Source organism: Maylandia zebra, linkage group LG1 (genome assembly GCF_041146795.1).
Source record: "Maylandia zebra isolate NMK-2024a linkage group LG1, Mzebra_GT3a, whole genome shotgun sequence".
NCBI classification, from domain to species: domain Eukaryota; kingdom Metazoa; phylum Chordata; class Actinopteri; order Cichliformes; family Cichlidae; genus Maylandia; species Maylandia zebra.
Window position 1 is genome coordinate 6,958,485 of NC_135167.1, and position 23,700 is coordinate 6,982,184.

The 23,700-nt window shown below is 40.6% G+C and overlaps 1 long non-coding RNA gene across 1 annotated transcript; it reads right to left on the minus strand.

Moving 5' to 3' along the window:
• Positions 1-5,479: 5,479 nt before the first annotated feature.
• On the minus strand, positions 5,480-10,850 carry LOC143421976 (uncharacterized). Its single transcript, XR_013101576.1, has 2 exons — positions 10,161-10,850; positions 5,480-7,257 (listed from the first exon to the last, which is right to left on the minus strand). It is a non-coding gene; the product is annotated as an uncharacterized LOC143421976 (long non-coding RNA).
• Between the last annotated feature and the right edge of the window lie 12,850 nt (positions 10,851-23,700).

A 23,700-nucleotide genomic window follows, 5' to 3' on the forward strand; every position in this document is an offset into this window, starting at 1 on the left:
TAACATTTAGACTCCTAAGACTGAAATATGATAGTTACCAAGTTTACTATTTTAGCTTAGTTGATGGGTTCTAAAGTTAAAAAAAGATGATTAGTTACCAAACTAAGTAGTTTAATACTGGGGCCGAGATGGTTCAGTTGAGCAGATATATATATATCTGGTAGTCAAACTGAGACCAAACCAGCTACACCCTAAACTGTAGGAGGTTGTCTCAGTCTGGTTCCAAACAAATGATGAAAATCTAATCTTTTCTCAGTCCAACTCAACTACCGGGTGAGACAGACAAACAGGCAACTTGTTTTACTGCGTCTCTTTTTAAGGAGGTCCCTCAGAAAGAAAGGTTTGACCAACAGTTGTGTCCCTGAGATGACCATAATAGGATATCAGTCCTGTAAGGAATCATAACAAAGAAAAAAACAAAACAACACCCCAGAATCTGAACCTGTAGAGCAGTTTGAAGTCTCACAGATACTACAGTACTTACACATAATTCAAAATTTTAGCCATGCTGATATGAGTGTATGCCCCATAAATGCAACAGAAAAGCATAATATGTACCTTTTAATCATTAAAACATCGACAGGTTTGCAATTTGAACCTTATGTCTTCTGAAGGGGGGGATGTCAGGAAAGTTGAGTGGTGAATGAGTGGACAAAGAGATGGTTTACAATACAAACTGATAAAAGGTCATTCGTCATTTCAGGACTCTTAGTATAAAGGCAGCTAAACCTTTATACACACCCACAATGAAAACTACTTAACACAGTCACAAAAATCTAAATCTAAAACAACATAAGAGAGATAATGATGAGCTTGATGACACTATTAATTTAAGGATTAGAATCGAAATACTGTTAGTACCATTAAGCTTTGCACTTGCCACTGAATAATTCTTCTTCTTTCTTATTCTTAAGAAAGGCTATGTATAAATTATAAATCAAAGAAGTGTTATGATGTATAATTGTCAGTATGAAAGACGATTGAAACTCAATAGAAGTGCGTAATCTTTAAAATAGTATCAATTGAGTTAAAGACAGTTTTTAAAGGGATAGACATTTACATAGTAGAAAACCAAAGTTAGCAGAGCTAGTTTTCACTTGCACACTTGTAATAGGAATTAAATGTTGATCATTCATAGCAGACTTTCTTCAAAAATAATCACTTGAACACTGGTCAACAACTGAAATTAAATACATCAAAATCAGCTATTTGCTTTGGCTTGAGAAAATGGATACAATCAGAATTCATGTCAAGCGTAAGGAAAACTGCCACTACACAGTCTGTCCTCTCACTGAACTGTCCAGCAAATACCCTCAGATTTATATCATGATTAATACACTGAAAAAGACTGCATTGGTTTCAAAATGTAAAAGGATAGTGAAAAAATCTCATTACTCACCAGCTAAATGTAAATTAATTATCTAAACATGTTTTTTTTGTTTTTTTTTTTAAAAATAGCCACATTTCCTGTATTAAGGCCTTAAGTAACCTTTTTGTGTTTACCCCACACCCTTATATTAAAAATCCAAGTTCAGTTTGGATTGATGGTTTATCTAATGAAGGTAGCAACCACTCATTAATTTGCAGTGCCCTTTATAAATTATTATCTACAAGTGTGCAAACTTCTACACAACCACTAGAATTGAGACTATCTCAAATTAAAGTAGGTGTTTTGTTGCTCGCCTCACAAACTGGTCATTATCCCCACAAGGAGTCTGTGCCAAAATCCAATCTTCCTTTTATCAGTAACACTTTCTACAAGCAGACTAGTTCCTCCTGATTAAACTGTCTTTTAAGCCTTACTTTTTCTCAGTGTGACAAACTGGTACAGACCCACTGTTGGGGTGTCTTATTGCATATAAATCATGACATGTAGGTGGCACACTCTTAATGCAGCCATGTCATATACTACGTATGACGTTCCTATGGACTTTAGAGCTATTCATTGGATAACAGAAACTAGGCAGTTAACTGTAGATAATCTTGTTATCAGGTTCACACAAAATTGTCTCAAATTGTCTCCTAAATCTATTTAGAAGATAAAATATTGTGGATGTAACACAAGCATAAACTGTTTAGAGTGCTCTCTTGCTTTGTTTGTCCATTACTTACTAACAGCTTACTGCATTTGCAAAAAGTTTCTGGTAAACCAACTACAAGCCATATGGACTGTGAGTTATCCAACCACAAAATGTCTGCACTTCAGTTACCTTGCTCAAATGATCTCATTAATATTGAACTGTAACAGCACCTCGAGGCCTTGAACATCTCCTCATATGCCTGTACACCATTTTAGCTTCACAAATGACTCTGTGATTGAGCAAAACATGCTGACATGCAGTTTTGGGAAGGAGTGTAGAATAACATTAGTGGTTTCATATAGCCAGAAGTAGGGAGGGGAAGCGGTATTTTGCAATAACTACATTAAGAACGTGAGTGAAACTGGTTTAAAATGGAATAAACATGAGTGCTTAATGTACCCCTGCATTATATTCCTCATCCCATCTGCATTGTTCTTAAGAAATTGTGCTTCTGAGAATTTGTAATTACTTGTTTTATTCTTGGCTTAGCTTATGAAAGATTAAAATTACGTTTAAGGCATGCTTCTCCCCATGTTGTAGCAGAAGTACTTTTGTGTGCCAATATCTGAGGTACTTATCACAGAGTCTCGATATGTCTGAAACGGGTGCTCGTGGACACACGGCTACTCTGCCAAATTTGTCAGCGTCAAATGTAACATCTAAACTCTGCTCAGACATGCCGGGCAACTGAAACCCAGAGGAGTCCTCTAAAGAGAAGATCGAAGGGACCAAACGGCTGAAAATAAATGGCGTGGAAAAACATGGGCTCATGATAAGTCTACAGAGAAATGGCTTGCTGGCCCTTTGCCTTTTGATATCAGTTTGAATTAGAATGATATTATTGATTTTCGCAAGAGCGGAATGACAATGCGCCTTTAGGCAGTCCACAGAGAGTGAAGAGACAGAAGCAGAAAAAGGCCAAGGGATGGAGGGTGGCAGAGAGCGAGTGAGATAAAGAGAACCAGGCACAGGAAGACAGATAGATGGAGGGAGGGAAGGAGAAGAATAGGCAGATGGGAGGAGGGGGTTGCGATAAAGGAAGAGGAAGAGGCAGAAGCATGAGTGGGGGTCTGCTTGCAGAAATAGAACGACTCCCCAATCAATTGTGCGTCGGTGGCCCTGCTGTGAGACTGCAGGGGATCCCTCAGTGGGAACACATAAAGGAGAGGTTGTAATAGGCCAATACATTAGATAAATGGCATTTACTGCTATGGAAACGACTCCAACCTGGCTGGAGGTTGCCCACCGTGCTGGCAGCAGGTTTGTATTTATAGTCCTCTCTTGCACCTCACTGTGCAATTTCTCTGACATCCTACCGCCAGCGTCACATGGACACAGCACCACCTCCTCCCCCCACCCTTCTCCAGCGACGTCTTCTCTACCCTTCTTTACCTCCCCTGGTTTCAGTGACCCTACATCTGATATCTTGCCACCCACATACCCAGCGGCCCCTTTGCCTTCCTGTAGCTGGTTCCAGGACGGCACTGTTGGTGACTAGCCACTTCCTGACAGTGCAAGAAATGACCTGCTGGTGGACTAAGTGTCGCCTGGGGAGCTCAGGAGTAGAGAAGCAAACTGAAGATCAAACAATTCAAGATTGTGTTAAGCGCTGAGGCAAATTTGTGCCCAAGACAGATATAATTACTTATTTTATTAATGGCTTATTAATAAGTGATTAGTTAGATCTCACCACTAGCTGGCTGTTATGGTAATTAGCTGCTCTATTTAATATTTTATTCTAATGTAACCTTTATTCATAGGGGGTCAACATTCTCCAGTGAGTAATAAGTCGGCTACAGTTTTTCTTTGTGTAGTGTTCTTTAATTACCACCAAAACAGAAGTACCCTACACTCAGCTTTGCTCTCTTGGGGTTCACAAAAGACTCACAACTCCACAGCTGTACATAATACCCTAATATCTGGCACAATCATAACTGTCTCCTTTAAACAGAAATTGAAATTACTGCTTAAAGGAGTAATTTCAATTTCTCTTGGAGAAGAGGGCTTAATTGGACAACTTAAGCATTGCACATAAATATATGTACAATAATAATCCCTATATTAGCCTACAAAACATGTAGAAAGGGTTACTCATAGTTGCAAATCCCTGAAACGACAATTATTTCAGAACCTGCCCTTAGCTTGCAGCTTTTCTGTTTTAACACAGTCGCATTGCTTCCTTCGGTTTCTTGCTGCAGGCCACCACAGCGGTCTTTTTGTTGAAAAATGCTCTGGAAAACCCAATGCATACATCCTGCTGTGCAACAAATGGCTACTTGCAGTAGCAGCATTGAGTTCTTGCTCAAAAAAAGTAATATATCACACATTGCTCACTATTTTTAGAATAACCTAATGAATTACATATTTACCCCATGAAAAATTTAATTTCTTATAGTTCTACTCCTGCAAGATCACCTGAAATGTATGGTCAAGCAGCTGCCGAATAACAAAATAATACCAAGTCTTAAAACATAACAGAAATCCCTGTCCTATTAGATTTTACTTGAACTGTTCAGCTATTGAACTATTCAAGTAACAAAAGCCAAGGTAAAGACCAGCCCAAGAATCACTTTACAGAAACATGAAGTCTTAAACAGTTAGGTATGGGCAATATATTATCACGTCACAACCCTGTAAATCTCTGCATTTCTTTCCTGTTGAAAATTTATTCAGACTGCTTGGTTGGGTCTGCAAACCCTCAGCTTGATTACAACTCTGGTTTGGGGACTGCTTGGCGAGATTTGACCTTGTACTCACAGCAGTGGATACTCTTTCTGGCCTTACAGTCTACATCTACCTATCTTTTGACATTGAAATCTTTTACCAGACCATTTTCAGAAAAAAATAGTTTTTGTTTGTTTGTTTATTTGTTTGTAAAGCGACTTAACACTGACCTATGACTCATTCGAGCATAAAAAGGCACATAATTTATGGGATTCATGTATAGTGTCTACACATAACAGACAACTTAGTCAAAAAACAAGTTTAGATTGTATCTTTAGCCAAATTTGGAATACCTTGACATGGTGTGTGCTATCTCCTTTAAAAGTTAAGGAAGCTGGATGAGTGGAGGCCAAAAGAAGTGACAGGCCTAAGAAAACCACCTACATTACAGTCTCTGAAAGGCATGTCCTTAATAAATAGGAAAAAATACAGCAAAAACCTGACATAGGAACTGAGAGATGCATTTGGCCCTTCATTTCATCAATCTACCTTTAGCTGAAGCACCATCAGCAAAGGTCAGTGTTGGCTGATGTCCCACTTGGATTTTGTGTCTGTTCGCTGTCCTTCGTCTTCTGCGATATCATGGGTCTGATAGGTTTGTAGCTTGAACCCATCCGCTGGAACGTTGAAGACAATATAATTACACTGCTAAGCAAGACACGAAGTAGGCAAACTTCTTCATGGTACTCGTGCACGGGAGAGACCGGACAGAGCGCCGTCCCTTCGCTTGACCCCAGTCGCTCTCGTCCGTCCTCCCGTACCACTGTCCTTTTATTGAGGTTACACGAATATGCATAGGTTCATTAACATACGACGTCTACATACAAACAAAGAGTACCTTGCCTGTGTGTGTGTGTGTGTGTGTGTGTGTGTGTGTGTGTGTGTGTGTGTGTGTGTGTGTGTGTGTGTGTGTGTGTGTTGCTGATCAAAGGGTCAAACATCCTTGGTCAGGAAGAGGGTAGACTAGACCCCCCCCCCCCCCCCCCCGGTGAGGAAGTCCAGCAGTTCATCTAAACAGAAAAGCACTTAGACTAGAACAGACGTAGCTACGTTAATCCTACCATAAAACAATTAAGACAAGGTACGAACTTTCCCATGCTCCCAGGATATAGGTGTGCATTCTAGTGTGGAATACACACCAAGCCTCTGTAGCCTGTTAAAGATCACACAACTTATCACTACACAATTGATTATACACCTCTAAGCATCTATGGTTAAATATTTCTAAGCATAAATGACAATCAACAATACAAACTCTAACATTCCCCCGTTTTTGACCTTTATGCTAGAAAGTTCCCAGTTATGCATACCTCATGTCTGACAGTTTCAATGCAAACATTTTTATACTCAGCATATGTCAAATCACCCTAAATTATTGCAAAGATACACAGTTTAATAAATGTATTAGCAGTTACCCCATTCATTGAGCTCATCTCATGGCAAACTGCATCTTACGAGCAACCAAAGAAATTGTTAATTTAATAGTGAAACTAAGAAAGTAACATTTTCAAAAACATCTCAGCTTGGTGATGCTTCCTCCGGGTGTGCAAATCACATGTCTCTCTGCAGAGTGGTTTGAGTTCTGCAGGGCGTCATGAATGTCTCTTCTAGTTGTTTCGTTGTCCATAGGACCAGAGTCCAAATGTATGTAGAATAAACATTCAAACATACCAGTTAGTTTTGTTGTTTGTCAACATGGGTCTCAGCTATTTCCAGAGCTGCAGACCTCTCAGCACTCTAGTTTTATGGCCTCCCATCACCTCACTTCAGGCCTTCATCCTGCGAGGGGGATATTTATGACTCCTTCATTGTCCACGCTCTGCAGAGAAACACCTCTGTGGAAAGGGTGCAGGGTTCTGTTGTCTTACTACTGTTATGATCCCAGCAGCCTTCAGAGTGTCATCGTATGCACAGTATAGTGGCACAGCATTAGGTGATGTTCATAGGAAACCGCTGTCATCACCACCATAGCTTCTGGTTCCTGTGCTTTCACAGAATCATGATGTCATCCCCGAACTCCTTCTGCGCTGTCGATGGAGCTTGGCACGCTCCTCATCCCTCGAGTTTTCATGTTCCAACGCTGCTGAAGGTTTAAGGCAGAGCACGTCGTACACCTTAGTTGTCTTCCTCAGCGTCAATATTGAATCTTTCATTTTATTTAAAATCTCCTGGAAACTCAGTAGCACAGCTCTCTGTGTCATGTCTGCTGTGCTGAAGATGATCTCTGATCCTCCTGAAGCCTCTCTCCTGGCCTCCCATCTTGTGGACGATCCTCTCCTCTATTTTGCAGGCAGTTTCATGGTCCTTGCTGTGGCTCCAAGGTCTGATCTCATGATGGGCCCCAACCAGCTTGACCTTTGACCTCAACCACTGCCTGGCTGTCGGCTATGCCTGGAATGGTTCACGCTTCTCACTGGGCCTCTGAAGATTTCTCAGGAGATTACTGCTGCACCTGTATTTCAGAAAGACTTCTATGTGGAGAGCATGTCAACAATCATCAAACCACATTCTTTAGTTCAGTGAACTTCACTTATAGGCCATCAAAGCCTCATCTGAACATGGGTGCACCACTTGCATAGGTTTAATACTTGTAAATAAACGGCTAATCACACAAATCACTGCAACAATAATAGTAAACATTGTTTAATGTTAATCCTTGCACTCCACCTCTTGACGCATGGACATTCCCATGCGTCAACTCACCAAACCTGGATCCCTGTCTTAAAGAAAAAGATTAGCTAGATCATGTCCCAGGCAACATCAGGGCATCTCCTCTGGAGTAGCTCCGTAACCCTGCAATAAAAGATGTTAGCGTGTGTTGCATATTAAGTTTGCTTAACACCTGGCTCTCCCAGGAGCCTGCATACACACCATCACGGCCTGGAAAGCAAAATCTGGAAGTGAAATCAAACTTCATACCTGTAAACAATTGTATCATAAGAGTAATAAGCATTCAACATCAGCAAGACAAGTGTCATGTGCAGGTTTTCTCAAATCAGTAACTACAACTATTACCCTAATTCACCTCAGACATGGATTATCCCATGTACTCTGTTAACATTAATGTAATCAGTGACTTCTCTTAAGCAAAGTCACTCCACTCATATATTATTATTATGGGTTCAAAAGTGGCCAGCAAATGAGCCCATAATAAACTATTCCATAAATACCGTAATCTCTTATTTGTTTTACTCATGTCACTTGTCCGCTTCAGCTGAATCTACTACAGCATTCTCAAAGAAACAAACATTAGCAATACACATTGACTGTGGTCAGACGGAGGTCAGACACAGGTCAACAGATTCTAGAGGTGCCATAAAACACCATTAAGTTAACACTCGCTGTGGAAACAGTAACACTGGTCTCATCACAGTATGTCTCAAACTATATTAATTTCTCCATCAACATATGCCTGTAACTACAGTTTTCTTCACACATAAACCCAGAAATCTTGTAGTAGAGAAACATTAGCCAGTATTCCTATAAATCACATGATCAAACACATGAAGAACCGTAATGCTGTAAAAACGAAAATGCAAATGTTAGCGCTTGCGCAGGCATATGCATACTTTGTCACAGCTATCTCTGTGAGCACACAAGCTAGTGAATGACGCACACATAGTAAATTCACAGACACAGAAAATGGCATTTAAAATGTTAAATCATCACGCAACCTCGAGTGTTGCTGTCATCTTTCTGCTTCTGTAAAGGGAAGCACACACAGACTCATCTGCACCCCTGCCAGGCGGGGGTCAACTTCACACAGTCGTGTTACATCAGTAAAGTCTTGTCAGCTTTTGTCAGCTTTTACCAGTCAGTCAGTTTGTTTTCCTTTCACTCACTCATTCATGCATTCATTCTTTCTTTCTTTGCTGATAGTGGAACCTATCGTCGCATTTAGTTTCCACTCTCAGCAAAATGACGTCATTTCAAAAAGAAAAAGAAGAACTTTAGTTTGGATTACATCGCTGAATCCTTTTGGACTGGGACTGTCATTTAATAATTGTCCCAAATAAGTGGCTTTCTCCAGAGTCCATTTAAATGTGGAGAACTCACTTGGCACAATTTTCTCGACGACGTGTAGCGCTTTTAATTCCCGACGTGCAGATCTGCTTAAAGAACAGAGATTATCAAACAAAACTTTCAGTGCACTGTGAAAGTATCAAAATAAAAAGGCCTTGTTAAGTCATGACACAAACTCCTCATCTCAGGAGGGTAAATCATACCATTAGCATGGTTCATCATACCATCATACTAATCGGCAGGCTCAACTTCACAACAAAAGAAAAATCATCAGCTAGATTCACTCCAAACCAACCATCAGCTGCACAACACACAACATAACCCTAATGTCTTATTAGCTATGAGTTTAATTACCAGGTCTGTGCTCTTCACTCATTTAGGCCACAGATCTATTTTATTCAATTTTCCTTTTCCATTCATCATAAAACATGTGACATGCTGTCATGCACTTCACAAAACAGTCTGTTCTGACGTATTCAGAGTTGTGTATCTAAATACAGGATTCACTCGCACATCAAAACAGGAAACTCAGTGTTTTAGAGTCTCCACTCAACACACAACAAACTCCAACACATCTCATTCACTCGTGCTAGAATTCAATCACCTTTCATTAATCTAAAACCGATCAACTAATTTGCATATCAGCTATTAACCCACTAAGTTGACAGGACGACAGAAAAGCATGTTCAAAATAGTATCACAAAAGACAATTTCCCTCATACAGTAAATTACATGTGCTGCCTCAATCAAGCAGGAAGCTTCTCCCAATTTACCATTTTAACAACTAAATTTATTGTCTGATCACTGGTTGGTCAAACCAGGATCTTTTTTCCCACAAAAGTTAAACTGTTGTCCTGCAACCTGGAGAGTCAATTTTTTGCATTGGATAAATTCAGTATTTAATAACAAGTGTCTGCTAAATTGACACTATTTTAACACTGATGAAAGATAACAAGCTAATTTTCATTGCATGGGTGTTTGTGCCTTTCCTACACATTTCTCTGCTATTATTTAATCATTTCTTAACTAATGTGCTATGAGTCCACTGGTCTTTGCATCACACTAAGTGACTTGGACAAGATGATAAACAGACTCACATGCTGAAGATGTTGTCTAATCTTCATGAGCTCTCTTGTGTTTGTGTTAGTAGGGTTAATGCATGTTCTGCTTGTGTGTGTGATTTTGTATATGATGTATATGTTTTTTATATTTGCATATATCCAGACTCCTTCTCAATTTTCCAACTTAAGCAGTCAGTTTTCTTTTCCCCAGGTTTGCTAACCCAAATTTTGATTTCCCACATTAAATAACAGCATTCCTCTGTGTTCTCACCTAGTCTTCTCACTCTGTTGTCCTCTCACTCTTTTGTCCTCTCCCACTTTAACAGTCCACAGCCGGCAGTTCTCCTTCAGCTTCGTCCTGTGTTCCACTGTCTCTTCTTGCCATTTTACTCCACAGGTGGCAAATGTCAAACTCCAACTGTTCAGTTCTCCTCAAACGTTTTCTTCACATGCACAGTGAAGTTTCAGCTTGTTGTAAACACAGTGCCATTCATCCGATCAGTCAGGATGATGGGTTTGCTCTTCTTCTTTGATGCTGTTTGTCCACATTGCTGCTGCTTTGCTGGGACTCTTTGCTCAGGACTTGCTGCTGTCTTTATCTGCCATGTTATTGCTCTTTGGAGCTGCATTCCTCAGGGAGGAGTGAGCACTTGCTTGTGAGGTTGAGAGACACATGGCGCTGTAAATAAGTCAGCCAGAAACTTGGCCTGCATGTTTCCAATGATGTTAAACTATAACTTTCTTCCGACCGCTGCATGTGGAAAATTGATTCAGGTCTGCTTTTCACCTGAAAGTGACAAACTAAGACATGTTCATTATTATCATCACTGCTTAACCAACACACATCTCTCTCTCTCTCTCTCTCTCTCTGTTTTTGTGAACAATCCTTTCTTAAAAGCAGAAAATGAAATTATAGTTGTTTTTTTTTTTGGTTGATCAACACAAAACCTTTTTCCTATGATTATTTTTTTCCTACAATATAAATTCTCCCTCTTATTCACTCTTTTTTTTTTTTTTTTTTACAATAGCTGGCGACCTGCAAAATCACCGCTGTCACTCACAATCAAAGGCAATTACTTTTGCACAGTGCACAAAAACACTGTGATGTCAGACAGATTCACACTCACTTTGTGATCTGCGTAAATAAATCACATGACTGATGATATGTGCCATGGTGATCCATAAATATGATCACCAGTTTATTTAATTATTATTAACCCAACAAAACAAATAAACAAACACATGATGCTGATGCTACACACACACGAGTCAAGGTGCAGGAAAACTGCTCACGGGAACGGTGCACACTCATAGCTCTGTTTCCCTCTCTTTGAGTAGTTCTCAGACAGCTCTTGATCTGATAATGTGTAGCTTGCTCATCAGCTCAGAAGAGAAAAAAAAAACAAAACCGCAACGCAACATCACACAGTAGTTGCTCTGCCCACAGCGGCAAAGTCTTACACTTTCATATTCAACACAGCTTCTCCATCATGTACTTTTAGATGTTTCATACAGGGTTCAGCATATTAGTTGTTTTCACAGGTGTGCTGTATATCTCAACAATGGTTCATAATAAGACGACAGTCTTCCACACAGGTCAAGTGCCTCTATGCACTTCATTAGTTTAAATATTTATCTATATCACTTCACCTTACATGTCATTGTACTGAATTTGAGCAACCACAAGCGTAATGTAGATTACTTTTAACAACTATCCACCTCAATTACGTCTATGGTCTGGCACACAGGCTGAAGAGTTAACGTTTTGTGTCAGCAAGGGGTGGGGGGACAGCCACCCACCAGAGCATAGCTGCTGATGTGGGCTGGCCTTCTCCACACGCTCTTCAAGGCTGGTGTGTTTTCTGAAAACTTCTTAACATCTTAATCTCTTCCATTTATAAGCCTGCGATTAACCGCACGGCTCAGGTCCGCGTGAAACCCGCGTGACCGCGCTTGCGTGAACCCGCGCAGCTGTGGAGCCGTCGCTCCCTCTCTTTTTTACATAAATACTTTGTGCTGCCAGGAGCAAAGTCCAGCACAAACGTCTGTCTCCCTCCGACTCACTCTTGGTTGCTTAGAAACCCATGATAACAACAACAGTCGGTGTCACAGACCACATGTTCTGCTCCGCACACACCCACACAACAACAACAACGACGACGACAACAACAAAAACAACACAAAATAGGCCTATCGTCCAGCACAGTCTGGACCCCGCGGAACTTCTCAACGCCCCACAAAGTGGCGGAGAACTCACCTCTCGCCACACAAAGTAGCGAGGAACCTCTTGCTCCACAAAGTAGCAAGGAACCCGGGTATCGCTCCACAAAGTAGCGAACTTCTCAACGCCTCACACAGTGGCGGAGACTGCACAACGACACGGTTATAGAGTCGGGCTCTTCTCAACGCCTCACACAGTGGCGGAGACTGCACAACGACACGGTTATAGAGTCGGCCTCTTTAAACTTACTTGGCATTGCTTAGAGTGTAATATCAGCCCGAATCCCGCCGACCGTCATTCATCGAGGAGAAAAGACAGACCGCGAATCCACAGGAACTTCCTGGCTGACGTCAGTCTTTCAGCGTGCCTCTCCTCCCCTCGGTGAATGCGATTCCAGGGCTCCGGCATCGAAGGACCAATTAATGATAGGTTTGTAGCTTGAACCCATCCGCTGGAACGTTGAAGACAATATAATTACACTGCTAAGCAAGACACGAAGTAGGCAAAGTTCTTCATGTTACTCGTGCACGGGAGAGACCGGACAGAGCGCCGTCCCTTCGCTTGACCCCAGTCGCTCTCGTCCATCCTCCCGTACCACTGTCCTTTTATTGAGGTTACATGAATATGCATAGGTTCATTAACATACGACGTCTACATACAAACAAAGAGTACCTTGCCTGTGTGTGTGTGTGTGTGTGTGTGTGTGTGTGTGTGTGTGTGTGTGTGTGTGTGTGTGTGTGTTGCTGATCAAAGGGTCAAACATCCTTGGTCAGGAAGAGGGTAGACTAGACCCCCCCCCGGTGAGGAAGTCCAGCAGTTCATCTAAACAGAAAAGCACTTAGACTAGAACAGACGTAGCTACGTTAATCCTACCATAAAACAATTAAGACAAGGTACGAACTTTCCCATGCTCCCAGGATATAGGTGTGCATTCTAGTGTGGAATACACACCAAGCCTCTGTAGCCTGTTAAAGATCACACAACTTATCACTACACAATTGATTATACACCTCTAAGCATCTATGGTTAAATATTTCTAAGCATAAATGACAATCAACAATACAAACTCTAACAGGGTCCTTCTCTCTTGGTGTCCTTGCTATGTCGGTGAGGCCACTGGTTGACTTATACTAGATCTCCATTTGAGCTCTGGACATTGGTGCAGGCTTTCATGAATGTTTCTCACACAGCATCCTGGTGTCCTTGGCTTCTTGGTTTTTCCCATTGGTTGCAACCAACTGGTGATTCTGGGCTCCAGGGTTCTCATCACCACATCTCATCATCACCTCATCAGCTCTCTTTGTGGAGGTGTTCCCACAGCACAATTTATCACACTTTTTCTTGGGGTGGCTGTAGCTCAGGAGGTTGGGCAAGTCATCTGCTGAGTGGAAGGTTGGTGGTTCGTTCCCTGGCTCCTCAGTCTGCATGCCAAATATCCCAAAATCATAGTTAGAAGGCACTGAAAGGCATAGAAAACAGTGAATGGGTCAATGTGGCATCTTGTATAAAGAGCTTTGAGTGCTCCAGCAGAGTAGAAAAGCACTATATAAGAATCAGTCAATTTACCACACTGCCTGGTGTTATCTGTATTCACCTTTCCTTGAATGTTTGGTTTCCGGGTCTTATCATGGTGTACTTTGTTGGCCCTTTAGAGGTGTGGATATAACGGTCATGGGCACAAACTCACAGATTTCCCCCACAATAAGCTACACCTAAACTTGGTTTATATCTGACCCAGATAGACTGTAGGTTATAACTTCTTACCTGAACCTCTTCACCTGACACTTGGACCGGCGGCCGCCTCGGGTCTCCTCCTGTCTCCCCTTTCCCTCATCCACCTGCTGGCCTCTGTGGAAGCTCAGCCATAGCCACCGCCAGAGTTATTTTTACACATCTTCCAGCACCTGGCCAATTCACCATCTTTCACTGTTTATACCGTTAGTAAAAAAAAAAAAAAAATCATCGGCCCATGAAAACGAAAAATCACCATCGGCCATCGGGCACATGCCCAGTATGCCAAATGGCCAGCCCAGTTATGGTCGTGCCATCAGTTAACCCTTCACGTGCCAGCTGTGGGCACACGTGCCAGCTGTGGCACGCATGCCCAGGGTTGCCGACCCTTGATATAGACACACACACAAACAAAGGGGTGGGGGTAATGCTGTTTCAGAATTACATATAACCTTTCTTCTCTGAGCCCCCTCGCCAAAAAAACCCCAAAACATCTTCGAGGAAGGGCGCCTGTCAAGAAACCATTTTAAAGGAAGGGAAAAAGGGAACAAAGGTGGATGTATGCCAATTTAATTAACCTGGAATGAAAATCAGTGGCAACAGGTCTTCTTCGTCATCAGGAGAGAGGTACAACACTGAGTGTTAGAGCCAATTTCTGTCCCATTTCTGTCCAATGGGACAGAAATTCGCCACTACATTGAGTGTCTACTGCTACCTCTAAGAGATGGTGAATGTCATGGGGCTACATTTCAGTCAGTGGTACTGGGATCTTGTTAAAATAAAGTTGGATTTTGATTCACCATCCAATATCATTTGAAAAACAAGAATAAGAAAACAAACAATGGAACACTGTCATTGGTCTCTCTAAAGCCTGGACCCCAAAATTGCTGAAGAAATTTGGAGTCATCTTCACAGAGAATGGATCAGAAGGCAGCCAACATCCAAAAAAAAGACATTTGGAATATCCTTCAAGAAGCCTGGAGAACTATTCCTCAAGACCACTTAAAGAAATGTAAAGAAAGGTTAAATAAGAGAGTTTAGGCTGTGTTGAAGAATAAAGGTGGTCATACCAAATATTGACTTTCAGGCTCATTAGAACTCTATAAATCCAATCAGTGCACCTATTTCATGTTCTTGGGAAATGAAAGATACCAAGAAATGAGTAGTGGTTCTAGACTTTTCCTTTCATGGTCCTGGTCTCGTGTTTTTGATTTGAGTTTTATTCTGGGAATTGTGGTTTTCTGTCTTGTATTTCCTGTTTTACTTTGGAGAGTCCCATGTCCGGTGTTCAGTGTTTTGGCTTTTGCTTCCCCGTTGTCTTGTCTAATAAGGTTCAGCTGTTTCTCCCTCCTGTATGCCATATCCTTGTTACCTTGTGTGTATATTGCGTGTGTGGTTTCCGCTGTGTTTCGTCGGAGCATCTGCATATCATTCTGTGTATTATGCCTGTTGGTCATCCTGCTCATCTTCCCCAGTGTCTCTCCAGCTACATTTCCATGTTTCAGGTTGTTTAGTTTTATGTTTCTAGTTTCATGTTTAGCTGTCCCCAGTTTAGGTTTTTGTTAGTGGTTTTGTAGTAATTCTTACAGCTACAATAAAGGCTCATTTTCAGTTTGAAACTCTTTCTATTGCATTATTGTCTGCGCCTGGGTCCACACCTCTCAATCTCCACATTTCCACAATATTGTAGATGTAATATGATCACAGCAAGGTATTATTGGTAATCAGGGCACCGAACATTGGTCACTAAAGAATCTTTAGCTGCTACAACTGCACACTAGAATTAATAAATGACACAATTGTAAGTTTAACTTCATTATAAGATAGCACGTCAAACTCACATGTCAAACACATTTCTGCCTCCAAGTGGACAATAAATATCACCTAATGTTTAAGTATTATTAGGATATCATTAGTAAACACAGGGGTCAGGAAGGTTTTTGGTTCAATCGTTAAGTTCAGCGGAGGCATGTACATGCTGACTTTGCATGTTCTCCCTTGGCCTGCATGAGTTTTCTCCCTCAGTCCAAAGACATACTTGTTAGGTTAACTGATGATTGTGTTGAACTGATGGATGTGAGAATGTGTATAGTTGTCTGTGTCTCTGCTTTAGCCATGCGACATACTGCTTACTGTAAAATAGAAATTTTGAGACTATGCTATTTCTCTAAATAAAAGGCTGTATATTGTCTTATGGTCACACAGTGTTCTCACCATATTCTGTAACCATAACAGATAGATTGGTTCTAAAAATATTCTAGCCATAAAATCCCTCTTTGTCAAAAAACATTAAAGACAACATGATCGACTGTATTTTCATTTATATCTGATTTCCACAACATGACATGTCCCTCGTGTATCTTGTCCCCCACTTTAAGTGGATTGTTATGGTATCTACCTAATATCCCTAAGTTGGATAAGTTCTGATGATTTCATAGTCAACGTATTTAACATGTGACTCAAGAATCTCTGAGAATTAACATCACTGGGTGCCCCACACAGAGTGGTAATTTAACCAATCTGGCACTGATTATTTCCAATTTGAAGTAAGACTGGGAAAATTGCAAGAATGCCATCACTGATCATTTTTTAATTTCCGTAGCTGGCATTGATTGGGGTCCTGAAGTCACTTATACAAGGACATTTCATTCAGACAAAAGATGCTCCCCTGTCTGTTTCCACTATTCCCATTTATTCTGGTTACTTAATTCCAGATTTACTGACACCTGAAAAGATTTCACAATCTAATGTGTACAAATACACCTCCTCTTCTATCCTCCGCATCCTTTATCTGCCACTGGTAGATGAATAATTAATTCCTCATTCAAAGGGAAAGGGCAAGCAGACTCACAATGTTGTCTGAGAACAAGTAACCCACAGACCATTGTCGCATTCATGTCTCCCAGGGGAGCAATTCCAACACAATTTACTGAGCATGAACATTAGACTGTCAGATCCAGGCCAGAACCCCTGCCTCCCAACACAACAACTCTGGTCAACTAATGCACAGGGGAGGGAAGACATTGGGGAAGGCTTTGCTTTCAGGTAATGGCTCTTAGCGCTGCCTATTCATTAAAGTGAGTGTCTGAACAATAGAGCTCTACGTAATGCATCTGCTTTACACATTCTGCATTATTTATGAGTTTAGAACAGCTCTATATTCAGAATGGGTTAAAAGCTTAAAGGTTGTTCAAGTTGTTCAACTTGGTGTTTTCAGTATAATGGGGAAATGCTGAAAGGCCCCTCATTAAAAGCTATAATAACCAACTTTTTTTTTTAAGTCAAGCAAACAATAAATAAATAATGTTATATTGTAATAATTATACGTCTGTCTGTCACCCACTCTGCTTTTGTATGCCAGAAGGTGGCTGAAACACAACACTTCATAAATGTTGTTGAACCAGTAAAGACATTCATACTTGTTTCCAGCAGCAGAACCCAGCTGTTCACATGCAAAAAATGTGGAAGTAGCTGAGTGAACAGTTTTTTACATTTTCACTCAGCAGCTTTCACTAGGTCATGTAAGTTGGCTCGCCAGTCAAACACAGTGATAATACGTTCAACAAACAATATGGTAGTAGTTTTGGCACTGTTGGCAGGTGTTAAATCCTAAAATTAGCATCTTCATAAAGCATGCTCTAAAGTTTCCTGGTAGATAGCTATGTTGCCCACATACAGTGGACCGACATCACCAACACCCATGAACACTGGACCACCACTGGACATCTACTCTTTTGATTCAGTCAAAATGACCTCCAGCAGGTCGCTGGTGTGAATGTCTCTGACCAAACCATCACCAACAAACTTCATATGTTCTTCAGAAATAAAGGAATAAATACCACTTACCGGTCCCACCTGACCAAAATCCAAACCAAAAATCTGGGACGTTTCCATCCAATCAATACCTCCAGGTCACACCTTAGACCTTCCAGGAGATCAGTAATGCCTTGGTTCAGCTGTGGGAAGAGATCCAAGACACCATTAGGAGAATCCCCTCACATTGTCAGGCACTCATAAAGGCACATGGAGGCCACACAAACTTTTTGACAAACATTTTGTCCAAATGGACTGACCTGTTACATCATTTTTTCACTTTATTTTTTGGTTGGCTTTTAGTTCAGCCCTCTATAGGTTGCTAATTTTGTCAAACAATGTAGGATCCTGTCTTCCACACATTACCCAGTCCATATCATTATAGATATCCAACATTATTTTTCCCCCCATTGAGATCTGGTGTATTTTCAAACCGCTCTTTTCTTTCTTTTTTCTTTCTTTCTTTTGAACAGTGTACATACTGAAGAGAACCAGTATAAGAGAAAAAACTGAACAATCCTTATAAGCAAGCACTTGGTGTGAGCTTGTAGAAAAAGTCTTTTTAAATATGAAGAAACTTCAAAAAACCAGGCTCACGAAGGGTGGCCTTGACTGGTTGGGGTGAGGGGAAAGCAAAGAGAGAAAGGCATAAAACGAAGACAACAGTAACCGCTGATCATTAACATGCAACTGTGGAATCCCAGATACCTGCAGAAAACCTGCAGAGGGGGTTAGCACAAAAAGAATTATCTACAGAACAGAGAAGAAACAAAGTTAATGACATGCAATGGTGGCATAAAAATTCTTGGAGAGTGAAAGCGAGGACTGGAGTTTAGTGCATCATGGGAAGTCCCCTAGTACCCTGAGCCGATGGCAGTATAACTGAGGGGTTATTCAGGGTCACCTATCCCATCTCTAATTATAAGCTTTACAAAGAAGAAAACTTTAAATATTATTCTTAAAAGTAGAAACACACGTCCTAAAACCAGACTGGGAGCTGGTTCAACAGCAGTTTAGCCTGATAGCCAAACACTGGCACCCACAAAACTCTGGAAACCACAAGCAAAGCTGAACTTTGACAAAAGTACTATACTGGGATAATATGGTGCCATGAGGTCTTTAAGATATAATGGAGTGTGATCACACAGTGCTATGTACGTGAGAAGAAGGAATTTAAAATATTGTTTGGCTGATATGGGAGAAATATGATCTCTCTTGATAAATCCCTTTGATTTCTGACATTATAAATGTGTGGGTGGACGGGGATTTGGATGCAGTTCCAACAATCTGACAAGCACTTTTACATAAGTGTAAAAGGGAAAAAAGAAAGATTTTCTACCTTCAAAAGAAAGACAAAATATCAGCTTTAAAAAATCTACCGAGCTTTTCACACCTACTTGCTGAGCTTTAGGCCAAGGCCACCTACCACTACCAACTTCAGACCTACAGAGAAAAGCATTGCTAAATGTTTTCTCCTAAGATATTGCAACTTGTCACCAGCAGGATCTATATTACCTACTAATATCCTATGCAAAGACATGTCCCCAGTGTCAGAGTCAATTCAAATTGATTGCCACAGAGGAGTGTATCTGCTGCAAGTAAATACAATTTTGGCATCTCAGAAGTGGAAAAACAAATTTACAAAGACCGCTTTCTTTTCAGGAAATGGCTGTCACTGTATTCTTTGTAGAAGAATTTATTTCAATCTGATTTGGAAAAAAACGATTTACTGTTGATTTACATTCATTGAAAGAAAAATTTCATTTGTGAACCAAATTGCATTACACAAGAAAGCCGTGCGTATACCTTTTTATACACATAATTCCGTTAATTTAACTTCTAATAATTCAGTTAAATTCAATTCAGGTTTATTTATATAGGAACAAACACAACAACAGCCACTTCAAGAAACCTCATACTGCAACAGAGAGACAGTTTTCAGAAGAAAACTCAAACAAGTAGATAACCCCTACCTCCAAGCACTTTTACCTCCCTTTTAACAGGAAGAAAACTCAGACAGGCCTCGGGAAGTAGCAGCCATCTGCCCCCAACTGGTTGTGGGGTGAGGGGAAAGAGACAAGAAAAAGGAGAGCCCAGGGAGACAACACAAAACACAAACTACGGGAGGGTGAAGACAAAGTTTGATTCAAAGTTTAAAACACCTGGGGAATGAAGAGAGGTGAGTGAATGCTCAGAGTATCACATGAAGTCCTAGAGCAGTCTTAATCTATAGCAGCATAACTAAAGGATGATTCAGAGTTATCTGATCTACCCTAACGATAAAACTGATCAAAAAGTAAAGTTTTGACTCTAATCTTTAAAGTCTCCAGGATGTCTGTCTCCCAAATCAAAACTGGGAGCTAGTTCAACAGGAAAGGGACCTGGTAGTTGGAGGTTCTACCTCCCATTCTATTTTTAGAAACTCTAAGAACCACAATTAAGCCTAAAGTCTGAGAGCAAAATTGTCACAGGCTGGGTCTCTGACCCAGTGCTCCGAGTACATTTTGTATTTGTCTCATTTTTGATTTGTGATTAGTTCATGTGTCATTCCTATTTAGCTTTTAGTTGAGGTTAAAGGCAGTCATTATTTATTGTTTCCTTGGTTTCTGTGTTTGGGTTCTTGTATCGTTCATCGCGTGTTAGGTCTGTTAAGCTTGTGTTGTCATGTCTAGTTTCAGTGTTTCCTGTTTTATTTTAAAGGAATCGTGTGTTCTTTGTTCATTGAATTTAGCTTCACTTCCCCTGTCCTGTCATTAGGCTTATGTCAGTCAGCTGTTCCCCCATGTGTTCCCACTTCCTCTAATCACCTACTGTGTATTTAAGTCTTCTGTTTTCAGTGAGTCATTGTCATATCGTTTGCTTTATTTCCAGGCCAAGAGGTTGTGTCACATTTTCTCATATCAGGTCCATGTTCCTGTTGTAGGTTTTTGTTTAATTTAGCTCACCCAGTGTAGTTTATTGTTATTCTTGCCTTTTGCCTTTTGTTTGCAGTTATTTTGCCAGCCTCAATAAACGGCTCGTTTTTGGTTATTCAAGTCACGTTTCACGTTTTGTTTCGTCTGTATTTGGGTCCACCTTTCACTCTACACACAGTCAGCCCCGCTGATTGTGACAAAAATGCTCAGTTGGAATAATATAGATCTTTCAGCTATGATAGGGCCTGATCATTCAAGACGTTGTTTGTAAAAGAAGGATCTTAAATTCAATTCTAGATTTAATTGGGAGCCAATAAAAACAGTCCAGTATTGGGGAAATATGATCTCTCTTTTTTTGTCGCTGTGCAGCATTGCGCAGATGAAAGAAAGCAGTCATAGGTATTTGTTTAATGTACACACTGAAGGACATATCCTGGTCAAAAGTAAGCCATCCATATTAAGTTTCTGGTTGGATGACATGTTACAATAACCTTGATTTTGTCTGAACTTATATGAAGTGTTATAACCTCAGGATAATGATGCTCAGAACATAACAGCCTTAATCAGGACGTTTAATGATGACTTTCTGAGACGTCAACAGTTAGCCACAACACACACAGGAACCTGTTTCCCACATAATATTCCGATGGGGAAAACCTCTGAAGGTTTCAGGGTACAGCGCCCACAACGCCTTCAACAAGAAGGAAATCACGGGCCATCCAGGCCCATAATGATCCATATAACACCGTCTAATTTGAGAAACAAACTTTTGTTAATTATAACTCAACGTAAGTCACTAAAAATATAACTGGTCTATCAGTAAAACCAGCCTCAGGTTTGTCTGCCCACCACATGACATTTTTGAACACACCGTTGTGTGTGTTTGTTTGGTTTGAGGGGGTGGATGTCATCGTCTTTCAGAGTGGAGTTGCTGTGGGTTAAAGTTTTGTCCACATGCTTGAATGTAGACCCATTTTTGCATGAAAATTACATGAATATCTATAAATAAAAATCCATATTTGCAATTAAATTATTTAAACCCACATCCTGCACCACATCAGCAGGTACACACACATAAACATGCAACCTACGCTCTTCACCACCTACGTCTCAATGCCAACTCTGAGTATTGGGCTGCTTTTGAGCTAGTTTTGATTAGCTATTGGCCTAGTTTTATAAAGCAGACCTGGCAACCCAGACATCCTGGTGCACATATTGTATGAATAAATTCAAACCTATCAGACACATACTGTACCCAGTAAAACACATGTACAAGCTTAGCTGGAAGCTGAGAAGTGATGATATAGGTGGAAGTGAGAGGTTATACAGAGCAGAATTTACCAGCAGGCTGATGATTAGCCCCACTATCACCCCTCTAACACATACACACACCTCACTATATCACTCCTACTTCCCCATCTGTAGCGAGAAAATGTCACACACACACATGTCACAGTATATTGTGTACCCATACACACACATTGCAATAGTAGGAAGAAAGTGCAAAGATGTAGACATAGATGAAAATATTAAAGACCTTGCATGTATGATGTGTTTTAATCTATTTTGTTATACATGCATTGTTTGCGTGAGTCTATTTTTAACCCAAATAGCTGGACCCACTTTCAGGCTCAAAATGCTACTGTCTCTGACAGTGAATTTATCACAAAACAAATAATAAGAGTAAAAAACATCTAGCAGAAGCCAAGCTGAAATTGGGTCAAATCATTTGATAGTGTGCAAGCTTGATTCATTATTTTAGGAAGGTGTTATTTCACAAAGAAGAAACATCTTGTTGATAGTTTCATATGTGGATACCAAAGAGCCTGAGCACTAAAAGCAGTGCTCCAATAAAACATTAATAATTTGTTGACATATGGAGAGGATTAGAGAATATATTACGCTTTCACGACACTATTCACAATAAGCTAATGTAGTCTGATACATGCCCGTACTGAAAGGTGGTAAATGTGTGTTTTGTTTCATATCCTGTCACATATATTCCAGCAATAAAAACACTGACAAATGAAGTGTAAAGCATTGATCATCTCTTTAGAGTGCAACACTCCTTTGGGAAACCTTGGGTCCTCACATGAATAAGGATGTTACTTCAGCACATAACCACCTATATTGTTGTAGATCAAGCGCACGTCAGTCTGGCGGAACACAACAAAACATCCCAAGGTGATGACTCTAAAGTTCCAAGATCCCAAACTAATTGAGTATCCAGGGGATGCTGAACAAGCTGAATCCACAGAGGCGCCAATATCTCCACCAACAGGGAACCACTGCCAGTGTACATCCTGTGGCGAGGAACTTCAGATGTTTTAATGGGTTAGAGGTGTTAGGTAGCTAATTTAAGTAGCTAATGGGAATTGACATCCTGGTCAACAACGCTGGCATCTTCAATGAGATAACACGGGAGAAAACATTTACTGTTTTCCAGTTAGTATAAAGAATTTTTTATTCTGGCTGTGTCCTTACACGGCAAGAACTCACTGTTTCAGTCAGCCAACGGAGAATCAAATGAAGACTATCTTGCTCTCAGTCTTACTGACCTCTCAATGAAACAATGCCTTCTGAGCAAATCTCATTAAAATAGATTGATTTACTTATGTGTATAATCAGAAACACAATCTCTTTTTTTAAAAATTTTTTTTTTTAACCTGTTATTGAAACAGTGCTGCAGGGGCTGGAGTCTATGCCAAGTGACGCTTCATACTCACAAATTAAACCATGACTAATTTAGGATCACCTGTCAGCCTAGCATGCATGTTTTTGTACTGTGGGAGGAAACCAAAGCACCCACATAACCACAGGGAGGACATGCAAACTCAAAAACAGGCTCCAGCTGACCAGCAGGAGTGACCAGCAGGTCACTGTCGCCTCACAGCAATCTTCCCACTGTGAGACGACAGCTGAATTTTTTGCACATTCTGAACCCTCAGCATATTTTAACCTTCTTTTCAACACAGTGTAATTACTGTGTGATCCTCAAGTGTGAAGTTTAACATAATTTCATTCAGTTTGTAGGGCTTTATTTAATGTACGTCTACACTGATGCGATTTCTCTATCTCTTGAACGATTATGGTAAATTAGTTTCTAACAAGTGCTAACCCACTCTGTTCCA